Consider the following 21,569-nt stretch of genomic DNA (forward strand, 5'->3'; position numbering starts at 1 on the left):
CGGGACCTCAGTGAGTGACTCACGAACCCCCAGGGGGACGCAACCCACAGTGTAGGGATGTCACGATACCAAAATTTGGACTTCGATACCGATACTTCGTTTACTTTGCCAACAGTAATAAAAATTTTAAAAAAAGTTCTTCCATTTTATGATGTGAGGCACGAGGTGTGATGATGAATTTTGAATGTGCCTCACATTAATAGTAATTAACCTCATCATGTTTCTCAGTCATAATGGGTTAATGTGTAAGGTACATGATGGGGTTAATTACCATTAATGTGAGGCACATGGAGGTTAAATTCATCATCGCACCTTGTGCCTCACAATTAGGCCCCATGCACACGACCGTAAATAACCTCCATTCACTTTCATTGAGCGCGGACACATTTCCGTAGCGCTACGGATGGGTGTCCGTGCCGTAGAAATGTTCCGAAAATTATGGAACATGTCCGTCCTTTTGCATTTTGCGGGCCGTTCTCCCATACTTTGTATGGGAGCACAGCCCGAAAATGCGGGTGGCAGTCGGCGGCCAGCCGTGCCCGCAATCGCGGGCCGTGATTGCGGGCACGGTCGTGTGAATGGGGCCTAAGTGATAGAAAGCAATTTTATTTTTTTTACAGAGTACACATCATAAATGATGCAAAAAAATTGTTGTGCAGGTTATTACGGCCGCGCCAATACCGATTATGTGTATGTTTTATGTATTGAGACTTATTTTAATGTTTATTATAAAAAAGGTGAATGTGTAATTTTTTTATTTAACATTACTTTGTTTTTATTTTATTTTTAAACTTCAATGTACTGGCCTATAGCTATATGCCAGTACATTAGCCTGTGTACGGATAGTACACAGGCAGTTGTTAAGACATACCTCAGTATGCCCTAACAGGAAATATGGTAGGACAGCCCTGGGGTCCTTCAACAGACCCTGGGCTGTCTGCCCATATATGGTATGTCCCTTAATCGCGTCACAGGAATTCCCCGTGACGCGATCCAGGGGCATCCCCCCTTCTCATTTTCCCCTGAATGCTGCAGTCAGCTTTGATCACAGCATTCAGGAGAATAACGGCGTAGATGAGAGGTTTCTCTGATCTCCGCCGTTATAGAGCGGGGCTGCAGCTGTGTAATACAGCCATTGCCCCGCTCCTGATATAAGTGCGCGCGCGGTCAGCATGAGGTGATGCGGCCGGCGCTGCACTAATGAGCGGCGGTTCAGGCCCTGGGGACAGAACATGGGGGTGTTTTGTAGCGCGCCCACCATGTTCTGTCTTCAGTGCCGACGCTCATTAGTGCAGCGCCAGCCGCATCACATCATCCTGACGGCGCGCACATGTCAGGACTCAGGAGCGGGGCAGTGACTGTATTACACAGCCGCAGCCCCGCTCTCATACACTCGTGTACTATACTGTATTGTGCAGTTTGCGGTGGAGGAGGGGGGGGGCTGTGATTTAACGCTCCCCCCCTCTCCACCGCATACAACACAATACATTTACAAGGCATCACACACATTACATTACAATACATAACGTTACAACGCAATACATTACACTGCAGCTTACCTGGAGTCCTCCGCACCGACTCTTCTGCTCTGTCTGGAAGCCGTGTCACGTGACAACACGGTCACATGGTACACTAAGTGTACCATGTGACCGTAACCCGGAAGTGCCGGCTTCACGGCACAGAAGATTTAGTTAGAAAACATGCTGTATGGCAACGGGGGCCCGTGGGCCCCCCAGGCTTATGGGCCCGGTCGCAACTGCGACCGCTGCGACCCCTATAGCTACGCCACTGGTTATGTTCATATAGCATGTGCTACAAATCCTGTCCCTTAGACAGGGTTGTGCAAATGTACCCACTAGTTATAAGTTTAAAGCAGAAGCCTGCCCTTTAAGTATATTGTTATAGTCAAAGAACCATAAAACCCAAAATATAGATCGACTTACAAAATGACTCCACATTATAAGCATTGATTTAATTAATAAAATATATTCAGTATTTCTAATCATTCCCTTAACAGATCATGTTTTATTTGTGCTCTATTTAGCATTATTACACATTTTCATTTTGTCTTCTCCCATTATGAGTTTTGCCTGTAAGCTAGAAATGGAATTTCTTTTTGCCTCGTTCTAATTCAAAGCAGGATACTAATCTTCAACAATAGCAATGCATGTTCCATCTCTGTTGCTTTATTAGAATTGTTAAAAATGCAAATTTCCAGCACGCCTGTAACAAATAGCTGACAAAAACATATTCAATATATCAATACATGTCTATGAGAACCATGTACAATCAAATACAGGAGTAATGTAATTACTTCTCACAGCTGAGAGTTTGCTACAGTAGTATTCAGTCAAAGCAATACACTGTGAGGTAAACAGCATGGACTCTCATCTAATACATTTTAGGCCACTTTCAAACTGCGTTTCCCCTGTGCGTTTGAAGTATGCATCAAGAACGCTCCTGGCATATACGTCAAACTTTCCCATAGGTTCCCATTATATTGACAGAGGCTAAAAGACAGTCCTTTTGACCTCTATTGAGTGGTATACATTGTGTGTACCGTTTTCTTTATGGTTAGCACTATTCTATCCAAAGGCATCCCGCCAAAAAACATATATCGTGTGTTATCATTTTTTTTTGTATGATAGCCTATGGGTGAAGGATACCTCTGTATGGCATCCGTTTAACATATATATCATGAGTTTTTCAATAGCTTTTCTTAATGTATCTGTTAAATTGATACCATATTAGCCTATGGGTGACGGATAAGCTAAACAGATACGTAATAGTGACATCCTCTACTTATACACTTTAATAGTATTGGTTTAAATGATACGTCATGAAAAGATCATCAGAGTTCATGACCTATCCATTAAATGTATCTCATAATAGTCTGTGGGTGACGCATGTTAGGCATCCATTACAGCCTCAAGCTGTGACGTCGATGTAGCGTTCTTTAACTTGACTTTTAACGTGTTACATACACAGAGGCAAGATAAATTATCACGCTGCAGTAAGTTATCAGAGTCAAGATAAGGATTGCTACATTCGTATTTGTCTGAGCTTTTCCGGGTGTATACATATGTGTATAATAACATGGTTTCGCGATACTGTACTCTGTCATGAGCTGTTTATGCTATATGTGTCTGTGTGGCCACTCAGTGGTTGTGATGGGGTTTGCAGCCGGTTACCTAGCATGTGGATGGCTAGCATGTTGCGATATTGAACTGACATGGTTTCATGAGAAATCTGAGTCCTTGACAAAGTCAAGAGAAGTAACGGTGGACACATCTGTATGTCAAATTGAGACCATAAACGCAGTGTGAAAGGGGCCTTACGTATACAGATATAATGTTACAAACTATTATGACAATATAGATTCGTGCTGCTGACATATTCAGCGCACTGGTGATTCGATTTTTACAGATTTGTAACCTCTGGATGTAAAAAAAGTTTGTTTACATTCACCAACAGCAAGCAGAAAAGTTGAAAATGGTAAGAGCTAATATAAAAACATATTATTTAAAAACTAGGACGCCCATTTAAATGTTTTCATCATTTTGGTAGTTTTTACTGGAAGGTTAAATTAATCTAATACTATATGCTAAGGCTGTGTTCACACTTGTGTCATGGTTTACACCCATAACGGAAACCACGTTGCATAGCTGGATTTGTTACACGACGGATTCCACCGATGCCCGACGGACCCCATTGACTTACAATGGGGTCCTTCAGGGTCTGTCGTGGTTTACATAGTGTTGCCGGGAATAGCAATGCACGTAGCTAATGTTTCCTGGCAAATTTGCTGGAACTGTGACGGAGGTTCTGAGCCTCTGACAGCAGTATAAAAATAGCTTTAGTAGTGATACTACTTCTGCTGCTATTTATGATGATAGTAATAAAAATGACAATATTAATATTACCAGGGCCGGCCTTACGATAGATGTCGCCCAGTGCATAATTTTCTTTCGGCGCCCCACCCCTTTATAAAAAAAATGCCCAAAAAAAACGTATAACGCCCTCCCACAGTATAATGGCTTTTTTAGTGCTCCCACACAGTATAATGCCCTTTATAGTTCCCTCCATACAGTATAATGCCCCCTTTAGTGCCCTCCATACAGTATAATGTCCCTAAGTGTCACACACAGTATATTGCCCCCTGTAGTGCCCCTACAAAGTATAATGTCCTGTTAGTACCCCCCACAAAGTATAATGCCCCCTTAGTGCCCCCCTTACAGTATAATGTCCCCCTCCCCTCCCCTGGGTGCCACACACAGCCCCCTTGTAGATAGTGCCCCCCTGTAGACTCTGCCATGCAGCCCCCTGTAGATTCTTCTATACAGCCCCCCCTGTAGATTTTGCCATACAGCCCCTACCTCTCCCTTGTAGACAGTGCCCCCACCTCCCCTTTGTAGATAGTGCGATACAGCTCCCCACTTCCCCCTTGTAAATAAGGCCATACCGCCCCTACCTCCCCTTGTAAACAGTGCCATACAGCCCCCACATGTAGATCGTGCCATACAGCCCCCCATCCCCCCTTTGTAGATAGTGCCACACAGCCCCCACCTCCCCCTTGTTAACAGTGTCATACAGCCCCCTACCTCACTCTTGTATACAGTGCTCCCCACCTTCCCTTTGTAGATTGAGCCATAAGGCCCCCCACTTCCCCCTTGTAAACAGTGCCCCCAAAACATAAATTTTACTCACCTAGGCCCTGTTCCTGCGACAAACTGACCTGCTCCACAACGCCAACGGGATCCTTGCGTAGGCCGGCATGATCCAGTGAGGTCATCACGCTGGCCTGTGCATGGATCCTGTCCTAGGCCTGTGGCCTGTAGCCTAGTAAATATCAGAGCAGGGAGATACCTTCCTGATCTGTCATAGGATTCAATAGTATCTGCGTCCTAAGGACACAGATACTATTGAATGTAGCGTAACTACCACTGCAGCAGACATAGTGGATGCTAGCGGCGCCACCGGGCATGGGGGGGCCCATCCCAACGGGCAGCACGGGCGCCCTCACGCCCGGTGGTACAGCTGGCAGCCTCTATGTTTGCTGCAGTGGTAGTTATGCCACTGAGCAGAGAAGGAGTACCAGGTCGGAGAGGCAGCTTCAGAGTCGCCGGGCCTATGGGTGTTAACAAACACAAGCAGGGGAAGGGAGCCAGCACAGCGCCCCCTTCCATCTGCTAGAGTTATGCGCCCTGTGCGATGGCACAAGTCGCACGCCCCAAAAGCCCTGAATATTACAAATAATGACATCATTATTGATTTATGGATGAAGACTGCATCTGAGTGCTCGTCTAGTCTGCTGATTTATTCCTTACTGTGAATTTGAAACTGGTTCACAGGGGCATTACCCAGCATTCCTAGCTTTTACTCTAAGGTAGAAAGAAAGGGGATGTAACCACGGCGCTGCTACTCAATAAGGATCCATAAATTGATAATAGTATTTATTGGTAAGGAGGCTACGCGTTTCAATGCCGCACCGGCATCTTCCTCAGGCCATAGGCCTGAGGAAGATGCCGGTGCGACATTGAAACGCGTAGCCTTCTTACCAATAAATACTATTATCAATTTCTGGATCCTTATTGAGTAGCAGCGCCGTGGTTACATCCCCTTTCTTTCTACCTTATAATTACCAATATTGCACGGTTACCCATTGGTGTTACCGTTTGGGATTTCGGCAGCAGCACTCTCCACGATCTACTTCTATTTCAAAGTGTTTTGACCTATCCAGCTGTGGTAAGCATCCATCTGTCATACTCTGACTGTCTGATTGGGCTTACTCACACTATGTGGCGCCGTGTTTGTTTCTTTATATCTAGCTTTTACTCTATGCCAAGATGCCTTTAAAAAGTTACAATAGGGGAGAGCCTCATCTGTTTCACTACATTTGCCTCCCTCCCAATATATAGAGAAATAGGAATAATATACAAAAGCTTTAAACGGGTATCCCCATATTAAACATTTATAGCATATCCACCAGCCACTCTCCTGATAAGCGTCAATGGGGAGGAGTCTGCGCTTGTGAATGGCCCTATCCATTGAAGTATATGGGACTTACAGAGAGAGCCCCTTCAAGTGGCCCTGTCACTTGGTCATATATGTAGGTTGAACTGGTAAATTGACTTGAATAGTGCTGTCTCCCTGATTCCAGCGCTGTTTTTCCTTTTTTCTTGGACCCTTCCATTTCAGAGCTATGACCCTCTCTATATACATGTTTTTTTTCCAAAGATGTTCATCTTGTGCCACTCATCACGGTATATGTTGAGCCAAGAGTAAAGTTAAGTAAGGAAACATATTTACAGATGTCCACCCATAACTTTTGCTTGAATTTGGTTAAGGATCAAGCAAATTCAAAACAATATTACGACATGCTAGCAAAACCCTTGACGAGCAGCAGTTCACATCACATCGACTGGGTGGCCACACATAGCATAGACATCTCGTGACAGAGTATCACAAAATCACGTTTGTTTGTTTGTTTGTTTGTTTGTTTTTTTCAAAGATGGTCTTCTCGCGCCGCACATCTTAGGATATATTCAGATATCCGGAAAGGCAATGAAGGACACATTTGTATGTGTCATACAGCTCAAGAAGAGCTGCAGGTCTCGAAGAGAAGGTACATGTGATTGTTGGGAATGTAGTCAGCTAAGGAGAGGGACATATTTTGATTTTCCGATGACACTTCCTCATTAGTGTGTGTTCCTACTTGAGCTGCATTTTTGTTAGCAGTAACTTTTTAATTTCTACAAATAAATAGATGTGTGGATACAGTACATATGATTCAGTCAGTGAGGAAGACCAGTAAAAACGTCTTGCAAAATGTAGCAGAGAATAACAGATAAATTAGAGAAGTTTATGTAGAAGTAGATTTCATATGTGAGATCATCCAGAGCATGAAAGGACAGGTGAGATCTGCACAGCACATTAGTTTTACTATTTATAATTCAATTTACAGTTTATAATTGGTTTACAATGCTCCATAGACCGATTCATGAATGAAAATGCTGCTCTTCCATGACAAAGATTATTGGAAATGCAATAAAGAATAAATACACTGAAATTTTTACCGCATCCACTGTTGTTTCCTAACATCTGCCTTCTAGTTTAAGACGTGTTTATTAGTTCAATAAATTAACACCATGAATACAAAGTAACATTGATTATATGTTACTGGATCTTCTGAACTGTGAGCTGCAAACGACTGCAGTGTTGTATCATCGCCAACTATAGGTCACACACACTGCAGTTTCATGCACTTTTATATACACAAAACCAGGAACATCTTAACCCTCTTAATGACCAGCCTATTTTAGACCTTAATGACCAAGCCATTTTTTACGTTTTTCCATCGTCTCATTCAAAGAGCTATAACTTTTTTATTTTTGCGTCAACATAGCTGTATAAGGTCTTGTTTTTTGTGGGACAAGTTGTAATTTTTAATAGCACCATTTTGGGGTACATAGAATTTATTGATTACATTTTATGAACTTTTTTGGGGGGGGAATAGAAAAAAAAAACGGTTTCTTGTATGTTTTACTACTTTTACACAGTGAAAACACTTTTTTTCCAAAATTATTTGTTTTTATGTCTCTATATTTAAAGAGCCATAACTTTATTTTTTCGCCGATGCAGTTGTATGAGGGTTTTTTTTTTGCGGGACGACTTGTAGTTTTTATCGGTACCATTTTGGAATAAATGCGACTTTTGATCACTTTTTATCAAATTTTTTTTTAAGGCAGGATTAAAAGAAAAAAGCAATTTTTGCATTGCTTTTTATTTTATTTTTTACGATGTTCAACATGCGGATTAAACGATGTAATAGCTTTATAGTTTGGGTCGTTATGGACGCGGCAATGCCAAATATGTGTACGTTTTTAACTTTATTTTGTTTTTTAATAATAAAGCAGTTTGTAAGGGGAAAAAGTGGGTTTTTCTTTATTTTTTTTCACTTTTTAGTAAACTTTTTTTTTTATAACTTTTTTACTAGCTCCACTAGGGGACTTCACTATGCGATCCTACGATCGCATTTGTAATACACTGCAATACTTCTGTATTATGCCTGTCTGTGTAAAACGGACAGGCATCTGCTAGGCCATGCCTCTGGCATGACCTAGCAGGCATTCACTACAGGCAGACATGGGGGCCTTTATTAGGCCCCATGCTGCCATCGAAGACACAGACACTAGGCGATCTTTTCACCGGGTGTTGGTGGGAGATTAGGGAGCTGCCTCCCTTTCTCCAAAACCACTCAGATGTGTCGCTCGCTATTGAGCGCCACATCTGAAGGGTTAAACGGGTGAGATCGATACTGATATCGATCTCACCCGTTCGAGCAGGGATGCCTTCAGCTACCTTGAGGGGTTTCTTACATCGGCCTCTCAAAGCCACCAAGAAAATACGTCTTGTAAACTTTGTTGAGGAATTAAAAAAATATGTTTTATAATGTTCTAAAACAATAAAATGAAAAAATAAAATAAGAAATAATGGCTACATAAAGAAAACATATGGTAAACCTTATTTATTTACTATTTTGTGTGATGAAGAAAATGAAGGAAAATGCAAATTTTTCCAAATATTTTCTACATTTTAGATTTTTTTTTATAAACAAAGAGTAAACATAACGACCAAAATTTACAACTAAGATAAAATATGTCACGAAAAAAACAAGTAAAAGTATTCCACATTCATTACCACATAAACTGACACATATCAGATTTGGGACTGCGTCCTGAAGGTCAAAATAGGCTTTGTCCTGAAGAGGTCAAATATCACTTGTATCACTTTTATCAACAGGAGTTAATGCAGTCATTCAAACGGGAGTCATGTACCTGGGAATCGGCCTACGACCATTTCATGTCCTCCAGATGCATTCTCAAGGCTTCAAGTAAAATTTTGCTACATCGGTACAGTATCAGAAAATCTAGAGCAAAAATGTTGCACATCTGGGTGAATAAATAGATGTTTTTTGTACTGAAAATTTGGAGTACTGTACCTCTTTGCATTTGGACCATATTTCAGATAGTGGATCAGATCCAGGAGACGTGCACCCATCACTAAAACACAGTGCTGGTTTATAATATACTAGCAATAAAGTCCATTGTGTGAAAAATACGACATGCTCTAGAAAATTCTGCCCACTCTTATGCCATTACTCTGCCACCTGTATGCCACCATTCGGTCTTCGGTATGCCTTCACTGTCCCCTGAGTATGCCAATACTCTGTCCCCTATATGCCCTCACTGTCCCCTGGGTATGCCAGTACTCTGTCCCCTGGGTATGCCCTCACTGTCCCCTGGGTATGCCACCACTCTGTTGCCTGTATGCTATTACTATCTCTTGTGTGCCACCACCCTACCCCCTGTATACCCATTGGGCAAAAAATACAATGGGCTCTAGAAAACTCTTGTTGGTCCTTTCTTTATTTTTTTCATGAAACCTTAAAATATAAAATGCGGAAGCATTGGTAGGATGATAATTCTCCCAAGGCAGAAGACGTGGATCCCTTCCGCGTGTTTCTTAATTTTTTTTATGGTTTTATATTTGTTTGCTCCCCCATATCTATTATACTGACTGTATCCACGCACTGACCTCCAGATAGTGATAGACCACCCTAGTCAACACCCTTCTCCTGACACATTGTAACCCGCTCCACACTTATGCCGGGAGAGTCCACTACTTATTACGCCTCTTCCTGTAGTGGAGGAGTGAAGTGGGAAGAGGGCTATTGAGTAGTGGATTCTCCCAGCGTGGTTGAAGAGTGGGATGCCTTGTGCCTCCTTCTTTAAAAAGTGAGTTGTTGGCAACACGGCCTTTTATATTATATTAGTATGTAATCATGATTCTTAACTGAATAGGAATAATGGTGGATTTATTCTTAGTATTACAACAGCTCATTCACTGTGGGTTTATGTATTTGTATTACATTGCTGTCTATCTTTAAGTGATGTTGTGATGCCCATAGCAACCAATCAGAGCTCAGCTTTTCTTTGATTAAAATACGCTGGAAAAATGAAAGCTGTGCTGTGATTGGTTGTTATGGGCAACAAACAGTTTCTCTTTTAGATAGTTTGGATAAATCTGCTCACTAAAACACAATTGTTAAGGCAACCTTTCGCCAGTATTTTCACCAGTAAACCCACCGCACCCTCAGGTAGAGTGCTGTTGGTTTAGTGGTGAAAATGCTGGTGACAGGTTCCCTTTAGAATAGTCCATGCAGGGATGTGAGAGACAGACTGAGAAGCCGAGCACCGGCAATTACAGTTAGCACTATATGTCTGCTTCAACCTGCCACTGATTGGCTGAAGTGGTTACACCATGTGACCGCTGCAGCGAATCAGAAAAGAAGTGAGTTGTTGGCAACATGGCTTGCCTTTTATATATTAGTATGATATTTGTTCTCTTCGATGAACCAGATATCAGAGGCTCAGATACAGTTCAATTGGTTATACAAATAAAATTAAAGGCAGAATATTGTTTTATGTTTTTCCTTTTAATCCATAAATTCTGCCCCCTTCCAATTGCGCCCTAAGCGATGACCTACTCTGGTCACCCAACGTCCTAGTTCTGATCATCTCATGGCATCACATAACGCATCTGCAATGTATGGGAAGTACTATGGGTAGTAAAATGTCACCACAATATGCTAACCTATTCATGGCCAAACTAGAGGAAGAGTTTTTATCAACCTGCACAACTAAACCTCTAGGCTATTTCCGGTACATTGATGACCTGTTGATAATCTGGACAGGCTCTGAACATGAACTGCTTTCTTTCCATAAAAACTTCAACAAGTTCCATCCTACTATCAAACTCACTCTCAACTACTCTACATCTCAAATACATTTCCTGGACATGAGCATATACATGAGAAACAATACCATACAAACAACAATCTACCATAAACCTACAGGCCGTCCAGCATATCTGAGATGGAACAGCTTCCATCCGATACACATAAAGAAATCCATCATCTACAGCCAGGCTCTGCGGTACATACGGACCGGTTCAGACAGTGAAGACAGAAAACAACACCTGTTATCACTGAGGAATACATTCTTACAACAGGGATACCATCCAAGGATTATAGATGATCAGATCTACAGAGCAACAAGAACTCCAAGGAGCAATCTTCTGGAGTACAAAAAGAAGGAAGACAACAGCAGGGTTCCCCTAGTGGTCATATACAACCCCCAAATGAACATCTTGAGGAAAATTGCTGCTGATCTCCAACCTATATTTAACAAAGACAATAAACTGAAGGAAATATTCCCGGATTTACCTCTCCTTGCATGAAAACAACCACCCAAACCTAAGGAATCTCCTGGTCAGAAGTGCCCTCTCATCACCATAAGACACTGGCACCTTTCCTTGCAACAGTAGAAAATGCAAGACCTGTACCAACATCTGGTCATCAAACACCATCTAGATACCAAACACGCAGCAGGACTATAAAATCACTGGCACGTTCTCCTGTACATCCTCCAATGTAGTGTACATGATCCTGCGGACAAGGTGCATCAATAAAGGAATCTACATTGGAGAAACCATACAAAAACTACAAACCAGGATGAATCTTCACAGACATACAATAAAACAGGAGGTGGATACACCCGTGGGAAAACACTTCTCTGGACCAGACCACAGTTTGGCAGATCTAAAGGTACTCATTCTGAAGGGTAATTTTAAAAACAACAGAGAGAGAAAAAATTGGCAATTCAAGCTGATGATAAAATTCCAGTCATTGACACAAGGCCTCAATCTAACACCTGGATTTCTGAGCCACTACATGGACACGTCACATCCCCCATCAGACTGACTCCCAGATGCCTTAACTCCTAAGTCATCACCCCTATAACCTCAGTTTTATTGCCCCGGCTTATCTTAATGATGTAGCACCTCATGTACTAATTTTCTTTGTGTAACATCTTAAATGTTGTGCTTTTTTCGAATACATTCATTTGTAAACTGCCTGAAGAAGAAGCCTGTGTTCTCTGAAAGCCGCATATAGAACTTTTATGGTTAGCCAATAAAGGTATCATACCTACTATACTTTTGTCTTTTTTTGACACAAAAGTATTTAACATTGCATAATTTCATGGGAAAAAATACAAGCTATTAATTCTTTATATGCATACTGCAATTGTTGAATAGGAGTAGCAGATGGAGACATGACCTTCTGTCCCAAAACAAAAATTATTTTGCTACAATAATATGAACTTTCGGCTACTCATTTAACTCTTTTATTACAGAATATGCTTAAGGGTATGCGCACACGTAGTGTTTTCAGCCGTTTCAATGGGAAATACGGCGTTCTGTTCTTTACGCTTCCTTTTTTCAAAACGGATGCGTAAAAAAAACGCCTGTGAAAAAGAAGTGCATGTCACTTCTTGAGACGTTTTGGAGCCATTTTTCAATGACTCTATAGACAAACAGCTCCAAAAACGGCCGTAAAAAACGCTGCGAAAAACGTGAGTTGCTAAAAAAAAACGGCTGAAAATCAGGAGCGGTTTTCCCTGGAAAACAGCTCCGTTTTTTATTTTGTGTGTGCACATACCCTAAGAATTATCCTTACAGAATATGCTTAAGAAGTATCCTTTCTTGATTTATCTTTTAAATATTGACATTTAATCATTTTTTGCCAGAAACGGTCTTCCGTTTTTAGATGCATTTCTACCTTCACCACTGGATATATGCTCCATAAATACGGAGTTGACTTTCCCAGGTATGACAGCCTTGTCTGATGTTCTGTACATACTATGACTTGGACAATATGTCAACAGCTGTCTGAAAGACCTTCCAAACGGACACAACTCTCACTGTCCAGGGACTGAGCTGTTGGCTGAGCCTGGATGTATATTATTTTTATTGGAAGCTTCTTTGGAAGGATGTTCATGATAAAGAACTGGCAGCCATGGCAGTAAAATGTACTGTAGTGTAATTTTTAGTTGTTTAATATTGCATATTCTCCCTTAGTGTGGACACTTTAATTATTTGTAGGCCTTTCACAGTCGCACCTGCATCAATGAACCTTGTTACTATCATCACCACTGGATATGCACGTAAGAAACATTCAAATAGTAAACAAAACAAATCAATTATTTTCTGCTCCCAGCAAGAACACTTCAAAAAACAGTAGCTCAGCTGTCAAACTTCCATCATGGTACCATATATCAGTACTGGGCACCAGGCATAGTACATTATTTCAGACAGTCTAGGCTTTTACAGCTCACTACTGGAAAATACATCTTTTTTTTGTACTATTTTGAACTTCATTCTAGGATCTTTTGAATAAAAAGCCATTTGTAAAATGTTGACATGCTGCAACAAAACACTGCTACATTTCTGATGGACACAATATGACAGGACCATGAAGCATTCCAATTTTTTTTTAGAGACGCATACATTATCACATAGCAGGAATTCTCACAATATTAAATTATTGTGCATTAATAATAATTTGGTACACAAAACATGAAACATTTTATTTTGCTGAGCAGTTTAATGTAATCTATTGCGCACTGTTTTAATTTTGGGATAGGGAGAAGCTGACCGTAGTGTTCAATTGGATAACAGAAAATGTCTGTGTGATAGCAAAGTCCGCATCACCTGCCATTACTAAAGAAGTCGCTGATGATCTCCAATATCTCCAGTTCTGTGACCTCCAGAAACATTTACATACAGATGTGTGCATTATAGAATGTAAGCTATGAAGTGTAGGTTTACTGTTACTTTAAATAGTCATTGGTATGTCCTAATGTGATACTTAAAGGGGGACTTCACTTTTAACAACATTTGCAGTATGAACATCTTGTATAAAGACCGATTTCTTAGCAACTCACGGTACTGAAGACTTTTTAATATCAGTAGGAAATGTTATTTCATGGGACCCAAGTAAAATAAATAATGAGGTATTGCATTTCAATTCTACAATTGCCAAACCCTATTATCACTAGTTTCCTACAGGGTACTATTCAATATAACATTATGCCATGACTGGAGTTTTCTTTTACGCATATTATTAACACATATTTGACAATGAACACAGATATTGTAGGACCGATTTGTAAGTGCAGCGAAAGTTTTTAGAACTGAAGATTAAAGACAATTTCTATTTCTATTATACTCCCTCCAAAGCCATGAAGAATCTCAGAATAGTTTTCCCACCACGGCACCATGAATTTCTTTTGTTATAAACAGTGACCTTTCTGACAGTTATTATCTTGATATTTTTCATGACTTTGTGAATAAACACCACCCACTGCTCTAATCTTAAAAACACGTACATGTATATTGTTGTAGCAATAGACGTAATATGGTCCTTTTTATCCCATTGCTCTGATTGTATCCAACAATAATTTAGAATAATTATAATAATTTTCATAGGCTATTTTTATATAATAAAGGAGGCAAAATGCACTGCAGATGTGACAAAATTCTCTAAAGATACATCATATATCTATTTCCTTTAATCCATCATCTATCAGAAATTCTGATAGTCTTGCACAGAAGACACAAATGGAATTTCACAACATCAGAATCAGAATAAGAAAACCACAATACACAAAAACATGATTAGAAAACAAAGTATGGGCATGACCAGACGTGGCGGAATTGCTCTGGAATTCCGCTGCGGACAGTCCGCTGCGGAAATCCGCAGCGTACAAGTTTCTCCATAGCTTTCCACACCTTTTTCGTTAGGTTCGTTTACACGTTGCGGACAATTCTGCTGCGGAGCATAGGCTGCGGTGCGGAATTTGGTGTCCGCAGCATACACTGGTTGTTGCGGACGTGTAGCGGACTTGTTGCGGACTCATTGCGGAATTTCTCCATTGACTTCAATGGAGAGTCAAAATTCCGCAATGAAGTCCGCATATGTTATGTTTGCTGCGTAGCGTATTTGTTTTACGTACAGGATATTTCTTCATTCTGGCTGGCTATGTATTTCTAGGTCTACAGCCAGACTGAAGCCCCATGCACACTAACGTAAAAACGCCCAAAATCACGGTCCGTTATTACGGCACGGGCAGGCCCATAGAAGTCTATGGGGCTCCCGTAATTACGGATGACTACGTGTGTGCACCCATAATTACGGGAGCGTTGCTAGGCGACGTCAGTAAATAGTCACTGTCCAGGGTGCTGAAAGAGTTAAACAATCGGCAGTAACTGTTTCAGCACCCTGGACAGTGACTTCCGATCACAATATAGATCAACGTGTAAAAAAAATAGAAGTTCATACTTACCGAGAACTCCCTGCTTCTTCCTCCAGTCCGGCCTCCCGGGATGATGTTTCATTCCAAGTGACGGCTGCAGCCAATCACAGGCTGCAGTGGTCACATGGACTGCCGGGTCATCCAGGGAGGTCGGGCTGGATGTCAAGAGAGGGACGCGTCACCAAGACAACGGCCGGGTAAGTATGAATTTCTTTTACTTTTACTAGGGAAAGGGCTGTCCCTTCTCTATATCCTGCACTGATAGAGAGAAGGGAAGTACTTTCACCTCAATACGCAACGGCTAGTCCGCATCAATTTACTGCACATTTTAGGCAGAGCCGCAACACAATCTGCAACGCAGATTATGTGCGGCATTGATGCGGACAGTGGCGGAAAAAATACGCATCAATGGGTGCGTGATGCGCGAACAACGCACAAATATCGGACATGTCGTGAGTTTTACACGGCGGACACACGCTGCGTGAAACTCACGGACAGTCTGCACGGCCCCATTGAGTTACATAGGTCCGTGCGAGGCGCGTGAAAATCACGCTCGTTGCACGGACGTATAGCACGTTCGTCTGAATAAGCCCTAACAGGGATTTTTTTTTCTCGATATTTTACTTTATTTGATGATGATAATAATAATAATATATTTATTATAGTAAGAAAACTATTAACAATAATATTAATACATTTGTTATTAGATTATAACAGAATCATAATCAGCAGTGTTCAGTATACATTTTATATATAGCAAAGCCCAGAACCATAGTCATGCAAGGTGCAATACCATTTTTAGGTCCCTACTACACAAACATTTTTTAAATCCGATCATTCGCTGTGGCACTATTCTTTTATCAGCGCTCCACATTACTATTAATATTTCTATACAAAGTGAAATACGTAGATTTGACAGATAATCTTTCTCCATGAGCTCACCTTAAAAGTTGTAACTATACTATCAAGACTAAATAAGGGAGTACTGGGCCCCGGTTTCTATGACATTCTACCACTAACTGCAATACGTGGACTTTAGATCCTGCTCACTTTGTGACCATTACTACCTTTGTAACATCACAGGACAATGTGTAAATTGGAAGTAGCATGCAAGGATGTCATCTGTGAGATCCAGACATTCTCAATATGACCTATAACTAACAATGATAAAGAAGTGTGTATAGAAAATGAACCTTGAATGATCTTTATAAAATATACCAATATAAATACTGAAGTACTGTATACAAGAAATACTGTTTATACAGTAAAATTCCATTAAGGCTGTTATGCGGATCCATGTTATATAACTCCATAATATGGCACCCATTATCTGCTATGGGGTCATGCCTTACCTTCATTTGTCTCCGATGCATGATGTAGTACAGAGACATTATTACAGGGTGCCTACAGCATAGAATGCCTAAAGATCTGTAATGGATCCATAGTGACTCCATGTGCTGACATATAAGGTCCATGCATTTTAATCAGAGACGTCTGGTAATCTCTGTTCAGTCTTAGGGCGCATCAACATGTATGCATTAAGTTTCCATACAACCTATGAGTAGTACAGAGCCGTAATACATCACTCATAGAAATCTATGTAGCCACATTGTACTCCTGTATGCCTCTCATTTCATACACATAAATAAGATAGGGAAATAAAATTGCTCCATTGGACACCATATTAACGTAGGTGTTCTACCCCAGAAGCAATGCCGTACAGAGACACAATATGGCAGTTATGGAGTGTCTACATCTCTCTTTTAACAATCCACATGCATACAGGTCTGGCATGTACATGAGGCCGGATATGTCTGGTCCTGTAAGAGACCATCCTGTAGATCTGTGCTAGAAACAAGTGAAGTATCAGAATTTCTGGACTATTGGATGGTCGAGTAAACAAACTTTACTGTACAATATGAACGGTAGGGATGGTGATATTTTTGCTGACCATTAATATACATGTAAACATAAAAATATAGAGAAAATATATAAAACCAAATCTGCAATATAGAGAATGGACAGTACTGTATAATTTACATTTCACATTTTCAGGTGGGAGACATTTATAAAGGTACGTAAAACTAGACTAATGATTGTTACTTGGTAACCTGAAATGAGACAGTAGAGCGCTTTAGAAAAATGACAGAAGCCAATGTCACTAAAGGTGATGTTTCTAATGACAAGTAGGAATCATCAGCGATAGCTGTTAATCTGCAATACAACATGGTCGAAGAGCCATACAAGTTAAAATGTCATCTACCATAGTTAAAAAATTAGAGGTGTTGACTTTAAATTGCTTTCTATTCTTCTTTTAATGACTTCCATAAAATCTCGATCTAGTTGATGGAAATACCATATTCTTATTTACGAATTCGCTCATACCTACAGGTTTTCTTTACTCCACATCTAGCGCACATTTAAAAATGATAATGTCAGAGAAATGAAATTCCAAATGAGCTGCAAGTTCACTGCCACATGGGAAAGGATAATTTTACAAGACAAATGTATGAGAAGGAGCAAAGTGAATTCCAGCTTAGAAATGGACTCTCATGGGTGATCACATAATTAGTTAATGGAAGTTGCCTTGGTACCATTGCAATATTTCTGATATATATATATATATATATATATATATATATATATATATATATATATTTATTTTGTTTCTGCAAAATAAAAGTGGCAGATCTGAGATGTTCACTGGGGAAATCTTTGCACATCTGTAATAGACATTACACAGTAAATATCCAAATATCCTCCATGGGATATAAGGACCAAAATGGAAGGATCTCTATGTTTACATAAAAGAATATGTAAATGCCAGGGTAATGGTCAACATGCTTATTTATGGTTGTTTTAACAGTGTTACTAATATTAACCCCTTCGCAAACACATAAGTATATCTACATCCATATTGCCCATGTACCAGGCTGTGCCCAGCTACAACATAAACGTATATTCACAACTTTACTGCCAGACCATGCTGTATAGGGCTCTACCAATAAAAAGATTTGCCAACACTGTCAGTCCGATCCTACTGAAGCGTCACAAAAAATGCTAAATACAGGGCTCTTTAGTCTATATTCCTGCTAATGGCAGTACACAGACCAGAATCAAAATGTGACCTTTGTTATTGGGTATTACAGCAACGATGACAGTTAAGCAAAGAACACATATTTAGCATTGTTATACACTGGTTGGTCAGATGATTATTTTTTAGTAAAAATTGGTTTGATTAAAGAAAGAAAAAATTCTGCCTATTTTTCACTAATAACACTTAAAGGGGTATCCCCAATTCACACATTTATAACATATTTATGCCATAAATGTGTGATTGATATGGGTCCCACCTCTTGTTCCTGCACCAATGTGAAGAATCGTGGTCTAACCCCTATCCTGCCTGGTAAGAAGGCCATCACATCCAGGCAGGCATAGAATGAATAGAAAGGAGAACGGCTCTCTATTAGGTTTTACATAAACAGCAGAACAAGCGAGTCGGGGTTGTGGGACCCCTGTTCTCTACATAGGTGCGGATCCCAAAAGCAGGACCCGCACCTATCACAGATTTATAAAAATGCAAATCAGCTAATCGGAGACTTCTGCTTTTAGCTATGCTGTGCTAGTTCTTAAGAAAGACAATGCTGATGACTTTGGCAGTAGTATTTGAATTTTAATGGAGAACTTAAAGTAAACAGCTCTGAACAAAGTCCCCCAAATAACTCATCATTAAACATGAAGGTGAATATATAGTGTAATAACTTCATAATTCCCAAGATTAAATACAAGTCTGCCAACTATGGGAAGGGCAGCCAGAATCTCTCGAAGTGTATTCCCAGTGCTAAACAATCTGCCATGGAGTAAAGACTGGCGTGAAATTGGCAATGCTACCACATTATCTCATCAATAAAAGAAAAGCAACAGAAAAGATGATTTTGGATTAGTTAAATATGTGTAATTGTTTTCTTTTAGTTTTCATTTTATCAAAGGGAACAAAAACAAAATATGTTTAATCCAAAAATATTCTACAGTGATGTCGTCACATATTTCTATGATTATTGTTTCCAGTTTTATATAACTGTACAAATGATTAGGCATGCATGGGACATGCGTAATGAAATGGAACAAATCAGGGGAATCGAGGTTCAGTGATATTAAAAAAAAAAAGGAAATATAATCATTTTGGAACAAAAAACTATTTTAGGTCTGGATATTTTAGACTCTTATGTGTGTAATTTTTTTTTGTGCAGCTCATATAACAAGTCACCCTGTCTATGAAATATATTAGTTATAATAGTTGGCAAGGTAACGCTAATGAGAAAACTTTACTAATGGCTTCTTGGAATTGTGCACTGTATATTGGATTTATATGGGGGTATTTGTCAATTTAATTGTTCCTAGTTTTATAAGAGCAATATAAAACCTACATAAAAAAACAGATCAGTTATGCTAGATATTAGAAAATAAGTCAAGAGCATGGGCAAATATTCATCATGTGGAAATTACATTTTCTAACTCTATTGTTTTTACAGGTCTACTATCAGCTTATTTTTCCCATCAGGATCAGTCTTTATAGCTACCTTATATTTAGATTGTAAGTTGGGCTGTGAGAATGAAATGATTATATGCCAGTTCTCACAGTGTGGTGATATTTTAAAATATCTATTTTTATTCCTGTTGTTCAACCTCCTGCCCAAGAAATAGAGCTGTATCTTGACACAAATGAGACCTCCAGTAACATATGTCTACTGAAGCCAATCACTGTGACCTTTCTGGGAAAAAGATCTTACCTATCAAAAATCAGTCATCATGGATGCACAACATACATATTACAAGATGATCAAAAGGCCTCTACAACATTCTGCATTTCCCTAGACCCGAACAACCCTGCCAGCCTAGAATTATGGGGGAGTTCTGTTTGATGACAAGACATCCGTATTTCACAGTGAACATTCAAACATTATGCCTTTAACATATCTCAACTGAACATATTTCTAATACTAGAGAAAACGTTAAGGTAAATGACTGGCATCTCCATGGAAACCTGTCAATCTTATTGTGTAGGTTCAGGAACATATATTTAAGACAGTGACCTTCTTCCCAAAAAAAAAAAAAAAAGACAGTAGGGGGATGTGAGGGCCCAGCTACTTGAAATTTTACCCAAAAGAAAGAAAAGTTAATCTCTCATTAGACTACTTGAAAATAAAAGGCAGAAAAGCTTTACAAAAGATCATATGTCAAGACAACGGGAAGAAAAGGAAAAGGGATTCTAGACAAGAAACTTAAATCAAGGTTGATTTTGTTCTCTACTGTTCTGTTTTCCTCAAATTTTAGGCTAAAAAAGCTCTTAAGGCATTAGATAAACCTTAATAAAAGAACTCCAGTCGCATCTTCTACTATACAATGAATGCAAAAATCCCTAAAGAAAACACACACACTATATATACATATATATATATATATATATATATATATATATATATATATATATATAGCAAACAAGAAAGCAGCAGCACTCACACGGAATCAATCGATCAGGTGCCCAGCAAAATGTCCCGATCCTCGGACGTGTATTCATATATAAAGAAAGAAGATTTGCAGCACTCCAATGTGAAAAAAGTGGTGGTTTATTCAATCCAATAGGATTTATTCAATCCAATCAAGCCTGATTAAGATCCTATTGTAGGATTGAAACGTTGCTGTTGTTCTTGGATTGAATAAACCACCACTTTTTTCACATTGGAGTGCTGCAAATCTTCTTTCTTTTTATATATATATATATATATATATATATATATATATATATATATATATATATATATATAAAGCTCTCAAAAGAATCAACAGAACTCCATGCAAGTTACAGTGAAGCACTTATGTGGGTGAATAAACTGTGACTTGTTCACTGGAACTTGCATTAGGTGCTGCCTATTCTTCTGAGAGCTGTATATCTAAGAGGGCTGGAGGTCAAGGTCCTGAGGCGTGCACCCGTTTATCTACAGCTGTGTACACACAGATTTTGAAGGAACTCGGCAGGGAGGTTTTTCCAAACATCTTGGAGAACTATCTACAGATTTTCTGTAGATGTAGACTTCCTCAAATCCTTCTGTCTCTTCATTTAATCCCAGACAAACTCGATGATGTTGAGATCAGGGCCATATCATCACTTCTAGGGCTTCTTGTTCTTCTTTACGCTGAAGATAGTTTTTAATAATATTGACTGTATGTTTTGGGTTGTTGTCCCGCTGCAGAATACATTTGGAGCCAATCAAACGCCTCCCTGATAGTATTACATGATGTATAAGTATCTGCCTGTATTTCTCAGCATTGATGACACCATTAATCCTGGCC

The 21,569-nt window shown here is 39.7% G+C and overlaps 1 protein-coding gene and 1 long non-coding RNA gene across 2 annotated transcripts in view; one reads left to right on the top strand and one right to left on the bottom strand.

Moving 5' to 3' along the window:
* LOC142743552 (uncharacterized) overlaps nt 1-8,939 on the top strand; it is a 32,283-nt gene extending 23,344 nt beyond the window's left edge. The window contains exons 2-3 of the long non-coding RNA XR_012881582.1: nt 6,767-6,914; nt 8,803-8,939. This is a non-coding gene — a long non-coding RNA (uncharacterized LOC142743552). The remainder of the gene's footprint in view (nt 1-6,766; nt 6,915-8,802) is intronic.
* Nucleotides 1-21,569, bottom strand: part of ADGRD1 (adhesion G protein-coupled receptor D1) — a 717,614-nt gene that overhangs the window by 349,399 nt on the left and 346,646 nt on the right. The window lies entirely within an intron of this gene.

The sequence above is a fragment of the Rhinoderma darwinii genome, chromosome 1, assembly GCF_050947455.1.
Source record: "Rhinoderma darwinii isolate aRhiDar2 chromosome 1, aRhiDar2.hap1, whole genome shotgun sequence".
NCBI classification, from domain to species: Eukaryota; Metazoa; Chordata; class Amphibia; order Anura; family Rhinodermatidae; genus Rhinoderma; species Rhinoderma darwinii.